The 14,844-nt window shown below is 46.3% G+C and overlaps 1 protein-coding gene across 1 annotated transcript in view; it reads left to right on the top strand.

Annotated features, from left to right (window-relative positions):
* Positions 1–9,340: 9,340 nt before the first annotated feature.
* ITPRIPL1 (ITPRIP like 1) overlaps positions 9,341–14,844 on the top strand; it is a 70,127-nt gene continuing 64,623 nt past the window's right edge. Inside the window, exon 1 of the mRNA XM_069619089.1 lies at positions 9,341–9,380. The gene's annotated coding sequence lies outside the window, so the exon portion shown is untranslated. The remainder of the gene's footprint in view (positions 9,381–14,844) is intronic.

The following is a 14,844-nucleotide window of genomic DNA, read 5'->3' as shown; positions in this document are numbered from 1 at the left end:
AGGTCCCCTGGAACCTAGCAGCAGAGGCTACCGATACCTCTTAGTAGTCGTGGACTATGCCACAAGGTATCCAGAGGCCTTCGCTCTACGGGGACCTCAACCAGACAGGTTTGCGATGTGTTATTGCCGTACTTTGCTCGAGTCGGACTGCCACAAGAAATAGTCACAGACCAGGGTAGCAATTTCATGTCCCTGGTGATGAAACGGGCCTTCAAAACCCTGGGAATCCTTCACCTGAAAACTACTATCTATCACCCCAAACAGATGGCCTCGTAGAGAGGTACAATAAGACCATCAAGAAAATGCTCTGATGTGCAGCAGGACCCACAGGATTGGCTGGTAACAAGCTCTCCCCTGGGTACTAATGGTTCTTTGGGATACCCCTCAATCCTCCACCGGATTTTACCCTTTTGAGCTCCTCTTTGGAAGGCAACCAAAAGCCATTCTAGAGATCCTGAAGGAGATGTGGGAAACCCAAGAAGAGAGAAACCTAACTGATTACGTGTGCGACCTTCAAGATCATTTGAGACATTTGAGCGAGTTCACCCAAGACAATTTGGGACGAGTACAAGGACAACAAGAAGAATATTACAACCAAACTACACTGGTACACTCCCTCAAGATAGGCGATAAAGTATTGGTTCCACTCCGTACCAATGAGAACAAATGATTGGCCCAGTGGAGAGGCCTTTATAAGGTGGTTAGAGTACTGGGACAAGTGAATTACGAAATCGAACAATTGGATCGGAAGCAACCACTGCAGAACTACCACATCAACCTGCTAAAATATTGGAAGGAACCACCAATCCCAATACTAAATACTGGCAATGTGGATCTCTCATTACCAGAGCAAATGGTCCCAAGTAGTAACAGCAACATCAATGACGTACTCCTTGGAGACCAATTAAGTGAAACTCAAAAGAAGGAACTGTTCAGGATTCTGGCCCCCATAGCTTCAACTTTTTCCGGCATTCTGGGCAGAACAAACCAGGCAGAACCTTCAATTAGAACTGAAGTGGGAAAAGAGCTAAAGTCACTAAAGAGGGCAATGAGATGTTAAAAATGGGCCCCATAGTACCATCAAGAAGCGAGTAGTGTTCTCCCATCGTATTGGTTCCAAAACCAGACGGCAGTACAAGGTTCTGCATGGACTTTCGACTGCTGAACGCTATATATGTCATGACCCCGTATCAGCGCTGGTCTTGGTTGCGCCAGAGGGGTCTGCACCATGTGTTTCATATACAACATTGCCCTACCAAGATGGTCGCCCGTTCTGTACACTCCTTCAGGTAAATTCACGCACTATGTAATGTCATTTCCACTCCCCGGCTGAATTTGAGTACGGGATATCAACAGTGGAAGCCTGCGGATCTACGCATTGCTACTCTTGTAACAAACGCTCCGAAGTTCGCACCCAGGTACTATCTGTCCTTTTTCTTTCTGATATCTACATTCTGTGCTCCGAGACCTAACCGGCATTTCTCTCACGCTTCCCCCGTCTTCAGAGTCACTGTTCTGCCTGCCATTACGGACCCGACATCTCGCTACCTGAAAACTACCTTTCTCCAATGCGGGGTCACAGGTCATTTCAGAAGGCTTACCATCACCGGCGGTTCAGTGAGCGAACTCTCCATAAAATTACTACACCCCTCCAGGCTTCACTGTCTGTAATCTTTCGTATAGCCTCTACATGAATTCTGTGTGATTTCTCTCCAGCCCAATTCCTTTGTCTCGTAGAATACTCTACAAGCCCATTTCTTGGAAGCCGTTAGCCAAACTTCTCCAGGTTAGGACCCTACAATCTCATAACCTCTCTTTCATTCTATCTCCTTTACTATATTAACCCCCTTTGTCTCCGCCTCAGTGTCTTCAGACCCACCTGTCCTGATACCTGTCTGGTAACATCATCCTGTACCTAAGACGCTGAAGACACCCCAGGCGACCTTCAACTTCCCTGAAGAGCTGCAACACACTTCGCTCTCTAATCCGGACATCAGGGTTTTTTTTACCCCAGAGGGTTTTCCTGGGTCCTCAGCTTCCCTCTGATCCTGTCTATCAGGCGGAGGGATTCTGAGTTTCCGGGGAGACTTGACATACACTGCTGCTGCATTTGACCAGGTTTGTGGCATGTTCCATATGTCAGTGATTTCTTAGTGCATTTATTAATCCACATGACAATATCCCATTACAAAGCATACCCTGTGCTGCGCATAGACGAGCTGTCTAAGGGCTATTGGCAAATCCCTCTCAAACCTGAAGACCAAGAAAATACTTCTTTCTCAACCCCACAGGGTCTTTTCCAGTTCACTGTCCTCCCTTTTGGACCGCATGGAGCACCTGTCCCCTTTCAAACCCTGATGGATAGATTCCTACGACCTCATGAATCCTATGCTGCTGCCTATCTGGGTGACATAGTCATATAAAGTTCCTCCTGGGCTCAACACACATTCGCCATCTCTTGAAAGTTGTAACAGCGCTCAAGGAAGCAGAGCTACATATCAATCCAACAAAAACCCAATTGGCTGCAGAGACAAGCAGGTATCTGGCCCATACGGTTGGACATGGGATGATAACACCACTAACTGATCAAATCTAAGCCATACAGAATTTACAAGTCGCCACCACAAAGAAGGGAATACAGGCCTTCTTAGGCTTCATGGGGTACTACCGCTGTTTTATTCTACACTTTTCTACCATTGCTGCCCCATTAACTGATGCCCTTCGGGCTGATCGTCTTGCAATTCTGCCTGACGAGGCTGTCTGGGCCTTTCACACCCTGGTTTCAGCTATTTCATGCCGCCCAGTGTTTCACTGCCCTGACTACACCAAACTGTTATTTCTGCAGGCCGATGCTACTGGTTGCGGTCTGGAAGCAGTCTTATCTCAGGGTGATGAAATCGACCTTCGCCCTGTTGCGTTTATGAGTAAGAAATTGTTGCCCCATGAACTGCCGTATTCTACCCTTGAGAAGGAGTTGCTTGCAATCAAGTGGGCCATTAAGACCTTGAGGTACTACTTGTTGGGGCACCACTTCACCTTTTATACTGATCACGCCCCTTTTCGGTGGCTCGCCCTCCAGAAGGACTCCAACCACCGGGTCCAGTGTTGGTTTCTTACCCTTCAACCTTTTCACTTTTCTACTGTGCATTAACCGGGTAGTTTCCAGCTAGTGGACGACTATCTGTCCTGGTTGGTGCACCCGCCTGAACGTCCTGGTCCTTTGGTGGGGGTTTGTGAGGGGGCATCTGCCACTCCCCGGGTCCGACCATAAACTGCATTTCTCATAATGCAACATTTACCACGATGTCCCAATGGCCTGGGCGTTTCATGTTTCTGGCCAATGAGACATACATGGCTCTACCCTGTTAGAGTCACTCCATACTCACGGTTCGGATTGAGGGGGCAGTCCCAGTCCTGTACGCGGCCCCATGTGGCAGACTCAACCGTCCTCAGCCCTGTGAAAGTCAGGTGGAGTACCGGGCTGAAGCTTGGCTTGGACAGGGTTACAACCAAGGGGTTGGATGAAATCAGCTGGGAGGCAGAACGCAGCGCAGCGTCCATGGAGCCTGCTGATTGGTTGACAGTCAGAAAGGGCCGGACTCATCAGAGGAGCACTAACGTTTGTTTCTCGTGTTTTCTTTTCCAGTGGATTACAGGCGGAGAAGAACACAGAACACTAGAACAAGGACAACAAAGGTTTCTGCTAGGCGTACTGAGATACCTTTCAGAATAACAAACGGAAGGCATCCATATTCTAGGACCTTATTTTCTGAACTTTGAGAGACATTGAGTTGTCAACACTGCTACGAGCGAGTTGCATTAATACCTGAATAAAGCATATTTACTTTAAGGCAAACCGTCTCCAGCCTGGTCACTTTACAGTACTCTATTGGATGGTTTAAAGTCCCTTCTTGGTTTCACCTGCTTCCCTTCAGTTGTAACGTGTTTAAACGCCTTGGAGTGGGCTTGGGTAATTTGAATAATCGACTCCAGGGAAGGTTAGGGTTTATGGAGTATGGGAAAGATGGAGGTAAAGCATTGACAAATTGCTCCAACGTGATAGCCTCTGACACCTCAGGTAGACTTTTTTTCCCTAACCATTCACCAAGAAGATTTGGAATTTTTCCTGCTAATTCCATGGGGCTTTCATTAGGAAGCATCTGGGTGTTTCAGAATTTCAGATGAAAGAAGCCCTTGGTTTGTCCCCCTTGCTGTAACAGGGCCTGTTTTAACTCTGAGTATGAGGTAGTTCATGGGGGGGGGGGGTTGATGTTCTGATACAAGACCTGTAGATCTCCCCTCAGTAGAGGGGCCAAATAACAGATTTTCATGGCCATGTCCCATTGGAACTGTGCTGCTAACCTTTAAAAACTAGAAAAGAAAATGCAGGTCTTCTCCTTCATGGTATGGTTGTAGGACCCCATGAGGGAGAACCTGGTGGCTTTGTCCTACCCCTAGTCGGTCGAGACTCTCCTGGTGGCACTGGTTGGCCCGGGCCTGATTTTCAATAATCTTTTCTCGGAGGACCTCAAGCTTTGTCATCTCGCTTCTGGATTCAAAGATGTCTTTGGTTGAAAAAGTTTCCAAGGGATGGGACTTGTGGTCTTCTTCCTCCTCGGAATTAGCTGTAAGTTTGGCAGAGAGGGCTGTATGCCCGGGTTTCCCCACCCTCAGATGCCTCGGGGTTGACGCTAACAATGGTTTTATTCCCCAATGTTCTATTGGTGGGGGGCAGTCAATGGGATTGTCATACACTATGGGTGAGGGTCTGACTCTCTATCTGGTCATTTACCTGCCATTCTGAAACCAAATGTGGTGAACCAGAAGAAAGAGTCAGACTAATATATGACATGTTCAAGGGTGTTCATTTAAGTAATAAGAAAATGCCTACCGCTATGAGGGTAATTCCCTACCTAACTAAACTAACAGTGCTTGTCAAATGTCCAAAAGAAATAGTCCTTAGTTCAAAACCTACTTGCTACCTGACCCTACCGCTCAAAAAAACGGAACAAAAATAGACCAGAGCAATAGCCTCATCCTTGGGTTTTGCTTGGTCCAACTACTTGGATCTCTACAAAGAAGATTTTTTAAAAGTTTGTCAATTTCTCACAAAACAGTCCTTCAGCCTCCTTTCAGGTTCTGAATGGCAAGTCTGAAGTCTTCACCCACATCCAGTACTTTCCATTCTTTACATGGCATCTAAAGTATTCATACACATCCAATACCTTTCCTTATTTACATGGAAAAAGATGTTCTTAATGCAATTCCACCATTTCTGACTTGGTATTTGTTAATCTTCTTGTTTTGGGTTTGAGCATTGTAACCCTCCATGTTCTCTCTGTTCCCAGTCTTGCTTGTTATATTTTGTATTTCCAGGGCTCCCCAAAGCCCTCTGGCCCTCGGGTTTTCTTGGCCCCGGCAACCCTTTTGGCTTCCCCATCCTCAGATAAAACTGTTGATCCATCTCAGTGCCGTTACTTCTACGGGAGCAATCTCTGCGCGGCTTGGCCACTGTTGCACTTCTCAGGCGGAGATCAGGGATCTGATATCTCTGCTGCGGTCTGGTCTCGATGTCGATTAATGGGCCCTAGCCCCACCACGACCTCCGTGTGGTCGGCTCACCAGGTGAGATGTTCCCTTTTTCGTCTTCTCTCTCTCTCGACTTCGGCTTCATTGTCATTAGGGACTCCAGCCTTCTGGCATCTTGCTAGCGATCAACTGGCTCTCCGTGCTACCGCAGACTGCATGGTATAGTGTGGCTCTGCCGCTCCAGGGTGTCTTCCCGTCAGAGACTCTTCTCTGCATAGGATTCTCTCTTCTTCCTTCTAGGTTCCTCGCTGTTGTATGTACATCATCACAAACAAGTGGGGTGTGTCGTTCGTCTTTGACTGTGGAGTTCAGGTGGGATACAGTATTACCATAAGCCAAAGAGTTTGAAGACATGTCACCATTTGGTGAATCGAAAACAAGTAACAACAGTCTTTCCGATTCCCATGTAGGCAAACAATGTATTCTGGACAGGGAGTACCTTACATGAATGGGAGTCCTTGCCCCCAAGAGGGGAGTCACTCCCAGTCAAGTCACGCTTTCCCAGACCACTATGGAGGGTCTTGCTTAGCGGGCTCACCCCCCCTCCTAGCCTCAAATGAGGTGTTTCCCCTCTCTGGAGAAGGGGCGAATAGTTCAGATTCGTCACTGTATGAATTTGTTTTAGTCCCATAAAGAATGGGCAGAGCTAAAAAAAATGTAAAGCTGAAGGGCCGGTCATCACATGAGTGCTTAAATACTTATACCATTTTAAATCAACAGACTATGCACAAAGCTTGCAACTTGTACAGCCTGCTACAAAGGCACTTAAAATGCTTTTGATCTCTATAACGTCTAGCATGGCATCTTCGATAATGCTAAAACACACCTTCAAGTGCCATTTACGCAGGCATTTAAATAAAATGAGGAAAATGGTGTAATCCCTGACAATCGGTTAATGGTAGGGCCAACACGTATGCCCCTTCTACTTCTAAAGAGGAAACAGACAAACGTGATAAATGAGACAATGGGCCTCATTCCAATTATGGCGGTCCGGAAATGAGGGTGCCACTTTCCGGACCTCCATACTACAGCGATGCCAGTAGGGGCCACGGATCACCCGGCAGGCCTGAACTGTCGGTTTTCAGGACCCTAGCCCTGGCACTGTTAGCAACGGTGCTGGTGCTTCTGTGTCCCCATTTCCATGGAGTCCTGTCCATGAAAATGTGGAGTAACCATTACTGCCGCCACTTGTGATATCCCGGTGGCACCAGGATATCAGGCGGCGGTACGGCTGTTACAGGGTTGCCGGAAACTCGCTGCCTACTGGCGGGTTTTCCGGCAACCCCGTATTGAGGGTGAAAGTGCAGGAACGTATGTACTACTTAATAACTATCATTTGGAACACTATGCAAATATTTTGCAGTACCAAGACGCAGCACCAATGCACCAACTCAACAGTCATATCAACACATTTGAGTACAGGCTACCCCGCCCTTCCACACATTATGGTACATGTATTACCAACAGCCAGAACGGAGCATTAATTACTGTCACTTTGATCAGTAAACAGTCATAAATTATTAAAACAACATTTATTCACCATTAATATTGCAAAAATGTACATTTTTTTAAAACAACACTTGATAATTATTGTAATAACACAACCTATATAATTGGTGTTATTCTCACGACAACTGTTATATGTACAAGTATCAGTGTAGTTAGTAAACTGTGTGATTAGGTGCATTTTATTTTAATAATTGATGACAGTTTAATGATGAAAGTGACAGAGTAATTAATATTCCGTTCTGGCTGTTGGTTGATACCTGTACCATAATGTGTGGAAGTGTGGGGTAGCCTGTACTCAACTGTGTTTATATGACAATGTATCAGTCCCTCATGAGTCAGCCCCCCCTGTAACAAAAAAAAGGGCTATACCCAAATTTGTATTCGACCAACTCAACAGTGCACTTCAGAAGGTCATACTGCGTGAAACTCACAGGACTATAGCTGCAAAGGGAGTGCAGCAGTGGGTCCGTCAAAAAATTCATCAAGACTTGGTCTGTCTTTCCCTCCATACCTTGTATCCCTGCTTGTAACTTTTGGAATTTTCTCTCTCCATTGTACCCTTCATATTCTATTCTAAATGTGCCGGTATTGTTGTGACCTATCTGATGATGTCTCCTTCCAGGTTCTGGGGACCAGCAAGTTAGTGGCTCCTGAGGTTGGGCCAGTGGGTGTTTGGGAGTGGAGCGATATGCAACCCATTCTCTGGTCGCCCAACTTTGGAACCTATCGCATAGCAGGGGATAATCACAGTGGCACAGAACTGCATAGTGTTGAGCGCCTGGCCTCCTCAAACACTACTAGCCCACCAGGGAAGGCATGACCCTTCAGGGCAATATTTTATCACCACTATTGAGTGAACATGAATGCCTCCATGAACAGGCCCAAGACAATCACACAGAAAAAAAGAAAGCTTTTCATTTAAGGGAAATGATTCCTCTGACCTTCAAAGGAGGAGCATAACACATGTGTAAGGTACCACAATAACCTAAATTAGCACCACCCAGCAGTTTATGTAATCCAGCACCTGACCCTTCATCACAGAATGCTCGGTCCCATTTCACTACTTAAATTAATACAGTGCTGGATATTGAACACTGCGCACATTTGATGTTTGCAATTGGATCCCCAGTTCCCATGTGACCGTACAGGTGTTTATTAATATCACCGAATGTGCCAAAAGATCCAAGCATGATATTGGAGAAAAGAATGCGTGTCTATGTTTGGCTCTTTGGAACAGCAACAGCCTTCTGAAAAAATATCTGGGCATAATCATATCTTGAACTTCTCCTTTTCAATGTCTGCACTGCCTCTTCCTAACCCACCATTTCCAATACAGAGCTCCCGCCATGCTTCCTCTCACGCACAGTGGCCCCCACTGGCCTCGCCAAGCCTGTGCACCCCATTCTCCACTGCATTGCTGTCAGAGGCGTTTCTGGGGGGAGGACGGTCTGAGGGGGCTATAGCCCTGGGTCTTTTGGTTGTAGCTCCGGATAGAAGCTCAGGGGTTACAACCAAAAAGGCTAGCTAGCCCCTGTCCCGACAGCCCCAATATTAGCATAGCCCCGGATCTTTTCCAGACGTAGCAAATTTGCTGTGCTCCTTCCAGTTCCACACTTCTGCCCATTCCTGGGTCTAGATGACTCGAATTGCCAAGTACAGAGCTGAGGTTGAAACTCGCTCTCAAAAGTAAAGCACTGGAAGTCAACTCTATCCATCGATTTCTGGCCTGGACAAGTTGGCACATTAGTCATTAATCTTACATTCTTGTTCCTACTTTTTCTGGAGATCATGCTGCACGCTGAGCCCTTGAACTGTGCCTGAAAGCATTACCTTATATTCAGTATACATGTGAACATGTGCTGTAAAATTCACATTTTCCGTGATTTTCTGCAAAAATGTCTTGGGGAAGAATCCTTCCCCCAATCCCTGTTGGGGTGGTCCCTGTTTAACTGCTCTCCCTTGCTCCGTGTAATAAGGAGGGTGGTTTGACATCATTTTTCCAAGACTTCTTGTGATTTGCCAGTCCAGCCTTGGTGGAAATCCTTGAATTTCGGAACTAGCAGCACCCCATCCCCACACCCTTACCTTGCCCGACCTAGCCCCTTAATGCGTGCCCCTGTGAGGCCTCCTCCCTCTGCCTTTGCCAGCCGTGGCCCTGATGCTGCACACCGCTATAGTGACGTCACCAGCGTAGTCACTCATGCAGGGGCAGAGGCTGCAGGCGATACACGGGCCCAAGACACTCATTCAGCACAGGGCAGGCCAGCCTTCACACGCAGTGGGTAAGGTCGCTCATTTGCATTTCTGCAAATAAGAAATGTATGATTTTATATATTTTTTTAAATTGAAACAATACAAATGGACGTTGATACCAGTAGAAATATAAGAAGCTGTGTTGTGTTAAAACCTGAGGTAGTAGATTTTTTTTAAAAAAATGGCATTTTCATGATGAGTTTTTTTGAATCTATTTAATTAATTGTTTATTTGTTTAGGTGTTGTGGTGCAGAGTAGTTATACATGTGTGGCATAATATGACTAGCCAGGTCCATAGTGAGAGTTTGCATCGGGGAAGTGAGTGAAATAAATGCTTATGTCTCTGTCACACCAGACTTTTCCACAAACGTCAAGGTGGCATGTATTCACCCTCTCAGAGAAGTTCCTTGGACCTAATTTGTTTTGCAGAAGCTTGTCAGGACAGAGGGGTAATTTGTGAAACATTAGGACATCTGAGGCGTCGTGGCCAAGATGGTGCTACAGTTTACTCGATGTCATGTCTATGACGTGGATCAAATGATCAAGCACAGAAAATATACTTTTAAGGTGTTTTATTAGGGAACCTTTACCGTGTTGGTGCAAAGCATAGCTAAAATATCAGGATTGGTTTGATGCCATTGACTAATGGTTCCCTGGTCTTTCTTGCCAGGACAAGATTTTAGAGAAAGTCTTACAACAAAGTCTCTGGGTTCAGAACTTGCTGCCTTCTGGGGTCTTTGGTGATAACCCAGCGAGCACTGATCTCACAGGAGCATCTCACCTTTCTCCTGCTCTTCGGTGCCCTGATCTTACTAGTCAATTGTTGGTTGTCTTTCTCTAGTAGCCCCACTGTCTGCTCCTCGAAACAGTTTCTCTAAGTGGAATGAATCGTCAGTCGCCGTGCCAATGGAGTAACGGTCCCATGTAACAAGTGTGGCACCACCCACAGTCCAGGATGTGGTCCATGTTAGCTTGGAAGGATGTATGGGGGGGCTCCTCTGCCTAAGATCACAGGCCCTAGGCGTAGCAGGTTAGTTACTCTCTCTGCTACCCTTTCAGGCTCCTGCTTCCTTATTCCTCCCACCTTCTCCATTTACCTGGGCACCTCCACCTTTTGGCCACCACTTTTTCACTTCTTGCCTCTTGTTCCAGCTCTCTTGACTCCTTGGTTTGGTCTTCTGGGTCTCTCCTCCAGCTTCAAGGTTGCAGTATTGTCAGGCTACCTGCACCTCTCCTCCATTCCCTTAGCTCTTACTCATTCTCTTGCTCTCTCCAACCTTCTCCCAGTGAGCTCATGTGTCCACTCTCTGGACTTTTTGCTCTGACTCCAAACACCTACACTTTAATGCTGGGCGTATGGGTTTCTATATGGTTTTTGCCATGCCTTCCAGACTCTTTCTGACGAAAGGAGACTTTGGTGTGCTAACTGGCAAAGGATTGGTTTCAGGCTCTGTCAGGCTTTGTCTTTGGGGATGGCTGACAGCCCTGATGTGGGAACCTGGATTTGACTCGTCCCTCCACTTGGGTAGCATTGTCTTGCTTGCCAAACTCTGGCGCAGCTTTCCAGTCCCACGTTGGGTTCATTTGTACACTTTTGTACACCTGCCACCTGCTGGCCGCACTTCATGTTATTGTTTTGTATCCCATGTACAGCACTGCCCCTGCCCCTTTCCCCTGGCACTTTCCCCCTCACCCTTCCCCTGCTCTTGCGCCATCTCAATGTCACTTGGCCTAGTAAGATCGTTGTCTTTGTCCTTCCTCTGTTCCCCCTTCCTTGCCTCGTCGTGCCTTGAAACACTTGTGTATAGGCACGTTACAAATGTCATATCATATCACATCAAGTGTGATTACGTGGCTAGACTAGAATACATTGTGCAGCCACTTTGGACATGTTTTCCTATTGTGGCATGATATTTTTTAAAGACAAAGCCAACAGGAGTGTGTTCTTTTGTTGGGGCATTGCCATACATTGGCAGAGCCAGTTTGAACAGGATTCCTTATAATATCACTACTGGCATTATGTGCGAAGCAAAAATGAGCATGTTCTTAAAAGGAATTCTGGCAAATATTGGTGCATCCAGCATTGAAATGTATGGGCACAGCGGGTGTAACATGTTTTCATACTGGCATATATCATGGGTGTTGTGAAATGCTAATACGCACTGTTGGTGCTTGCAGCTGTTGCACGTTTGGATTGGAGATACCCTACAAGACTAATTGCAAACTGTTTGTCTTTTTGCCCAGTTTTTCCAAAGATAGTGTGCTCTATAACGCAACATTTTAACCCAATATTATTATCCCCTTGGTTGGTACAAGCTTACTCGCTATAGGTAAGGCTATACAGTTTGCCAGTAATGGTAACTTTAAATAATATGCATGAAAAGGCTTCCACAACCTTTCTATGCCACAAATGGTCACTTTAAATCACATGCATGAAGTGCTTCATGCCTGTGATTTAAAGTGACTCTTAATGGTATACATGGGTTGTGGTAGCAGCCTCATGCATGTGATTTAAAGTGACTGTAACTGGCATAGATCGGTTGTGGCTGCAGCCTAATGAAAATAGTAGAAAGTGCTCCTATTTAGTGTACTGTTGTTGGCATGGCATTTCCTGGATTTTTTCATGTGTGTAAAGTGTATGGGGGTCATTATAAGTTTGCCGGTCCGGGAAAAGTGCAGGTAAAAGTGGCAGTAATTCCGTGACCAGCACTTTTCCCGGACCAGAAAACTACAAGTTCACTGATTTATCTCCGGCCAATTGCTGGAGGTAAATCAGGCCCCCACTAATAAAAAACAGCCAGTATTTCCAGCATCGGTATTGCTGGTGCCTGTAATACCAGCAATCTCCTCCATGGTGTCCTATATGACTCCATGGAATGGGGATTTAGCGCCCTTTCCACCGCCTGTAATATCCTGGTAATAACCGGATATCAGGCGGCTGAAACGGTAGGTCAGTTTGCTGGTATCCCGCTGGAATTACCGGCGGGATACCGGCAAATTTATAATGAGGGCCTATGTCTTTTTACTTCTTTTGTAAAAGATTGTGCTGCAAAACGAATTATTTCAGAACATTATTTTAAAAAATCTTATCCACTTAATTATTCTGTGCTCCCTCGCTCGCACTAATTTGAGGAAGTGTTTAGGCCCCTGCACTCAAAATATACACCAGGGATGACTGCCCATGAATCATGAAATGTACTGAATATGTTTTTATTGTATGACTTTTCATGCAATTTTTCTTAGAAATTGTGCTGCAAAATGCATCATTTATTTTATTGTTTAAAGCATGGACCTAGCGCGAGAGCAGCAGAGCGCTGTACAGGTTATGGGGAGCCGGCATTTGGGATGGCATCTTTTAACAGTAGCACAGTACTGTGAGGTCTGTGTGTCAGTATGTGCGTCTATTGGAATAAGTTCTTGGTCAGGTGTTGTTGAAAGAGCCATGTTTTGAGAAATTTGCAAAATTGGAGAATTGCTGGGCATTCCGAGATGACACTGGGAACGAGTTCCAGAGGATCGGTGCATGACAAGAGGATTGTTTTCAGGTCCTCTCTTTGCGGACGAGTTGTGATTCAAGCCAGTTGGTCAATTTGCTGTGTGAGGAGCGTGTGCAGCAGATATGTGTTGCTTAGCCACCAGGTACGCTGGAGTGCTACTCATGACTGCTTTGTAGATAATACAGGCAGTCTTGAACAGTATCGTGGAGTGGAAGCCAATGTAGTTTGCATAGGATTGGGGTAATTTGGTCAAATTTCCGTGCTCCTGTAATAAGACCTGTTGCAGCGTGGTTGACTGCTTTTATGGGAGCCAAGTGACCAGCTGAGAGCCCCGTCCGGAGAGCATTTCCCCCATCAATGTGCGAGATGACAAGGGCCTGCACTACGGTCCAGAAGTCCTGTGGTGGGATGAACGGTTTAAGTTTTTGAAGGGTAGAGATCCTGAGCCATACTATTTGGGCCGTCTAGGCTATGTGTTTCTGGAAGGACAGATTGCTGCCAATGGTGAAGCCTAAGGATTTTGCTAAGACCGAGAGTTGTGATTGAAATCCTTCTAGGCGCACATCATTGAGCCATTTTTGGACAAGTTGTTTTATAGCGCGCGGAGCGATGAGGACGATTTCAGTCTTGGATGGGTTTAGTTTGAGGTAGGCAGTCAACATCCAGGACCGGATGATGGCTAAGTAACCGGAGAGACAAATGATGTCCTGCACAATATTTACTGTCATGTAGAACTGAGTATCATCTGCGTATTGGTGAATGGCTATATTGGGATCTTTGAGGTGAGTGCCCAGAGGCTCCATGTAAAGGTTAAAAAGGATTGGTGAGAGGATGGATCCTTGGGGGACTCCACAGGCGACCTGGAGTCTCTTAGAACGCAACAAGTTCACCTGGACAGCCTGGTGTCTGCCTGAGGTAGGAGGTAAACCAATTCAGGACAGTGCCAGAGAATCCTATTCTGTCAGCAACGAGGGGGAGAAGGATGCGGTGGTCGACGGTGTCGAATGCAGCTGAGAGGTCGAGGACAAGGAGGCATGAGTCATTCTATTTCATGATTTGGAGAGTATCATTCACCAGCTGGATGCTGGCTTTCTCGATGCTGCACTTTGGGCGGTACTCTAATTGATAGTCATTTAGAAGGTGGAGTTGTTCAATTCTGGTGTGTAGTTTTGTAGCAACTATTTTTTCCAAGATTGTTCCAATAAACGGTAGGTTCGTAATATGGCTGTAGTTGTCCCAGTCTGGATCTAAGGTTGGTTTTTTCAAAAGAGGTAGTATGAGATCCGTCTTGAGGGTGTCCGAGTAAAAAGTAGGTTTGAATGAGGCAATCATTTTAGGAGATCCGGGGTAAAGAGAGATAATTGGTCCAGAGGGCCAGTGTGCATATCAGGTTGCAGGAGATGCGAATGCTGTGAGAGGTCAATTCGATGGTCTCTTGGATTTTGTCTATTTTTTCTAATAAAAATGTGTTGATTCAGTCGCATTTTTCCTGAGTTGCTGGTACCTCAGGGTTGGGTGAGGGTTTAGTACAATGCTTTATAACTTCAAAGAGGGCTTTTCTCTTGTTAGAGGCTGCCGCATTTGTGGTGGAGTAGTAAGCAGCTTTGGCACATTTGGCATCATTTGAGCACATTATTTAAAAACCTTTCAGAGGCACACCTCCCTGTACTTGATATGATATGATATGGCATTTGTAACGCGCCTATACACAAGTGTTTCAAGTCGCGACGAGGCAGGGGGGGGGAACAAGGGGAAGACAGACAGCGATCCTACTAGGCCAGGTGTCATTCAGATCGTGCAAGTGCAGGGGTGGGGGGAAGGGAAAAGTGCAAGGGGAAGGGGAGGGGGGGAAGTGCAGTACAAGGTAAGTAGCGTAAAAAATAATAAATAAGGCCAGCTGGTGGCAAGTGCAAGGTAGATGCAGAACAAGTGCTGGGAAGGGGGGGCTGTAAGGATACAGTGACAGTCCCGCAGTGCAGGGGGGTGCCAGGGAGGC

Source organism: Ambystoma mexicanum, chromosome 10 (assembly GCF_040938575.1).
Source record: "Ambystoma mexicanum isolate Mex_15411 chromosome 10, UKY_AmexF1_1, whole genome shotgun sequence".
Lineage (NCBI taxonomy): Eukaryota > Metazoa > Chordata > Amphibia > Caudata > Ambystomatidae > Ambystoma > Ambystoma mexicanum.
This window is presented reverse-complemented; position numbering and strand designations above follow the sequence as displayed.